Consider the following 371-nt stretch of genomic DNA (forward strand, 5'->3'; position numbering starts at 1 on the left):
CCTCCCTCACTTACACACTGGACACGTCGGCCAAACTCCTGGGCTGGGCTGAGGTTTGCCGCGGCCGGAGGTTTTGCACTGGCCTGAGAAGCGGTCCCACTCTCTTCCTCTGGGCGATAAACGGCCTGAGGATTTTGCATAAGCCAGCGATATGCCCCGGAGTTGAGCCGAATGGCCCATTCTCCCTCACGGGTCCCAGTGAGGGACAGGTACCCACTTATCATCGGTTCGACCGAGTCTGCGGTCCGATGGTATATGTTGTGGGCCTTCAGATCGTCCGGGCCATTAATTTGGCGGACGCCGCTGCGCCATGGGCAGCTCTGAATCACTGCAGACTCTTTGCCTCCCATGAATCCTGTTCTTGACGCCAT

Source organism: Gavialis gangeticus, unplaced genomic scaffold (assembly GCF_001723915.1).
Source record: "Gavialis gangeticus isolate Ggan-Ray unplaced genomic scaffold, GavGan_comp1, whole genome shotgun sequence".
NCBI lineage: Eukaryota > Metazoa > Chordata > Crocodylia > Gavialidae > Gavialis > Gavialis gangeticus.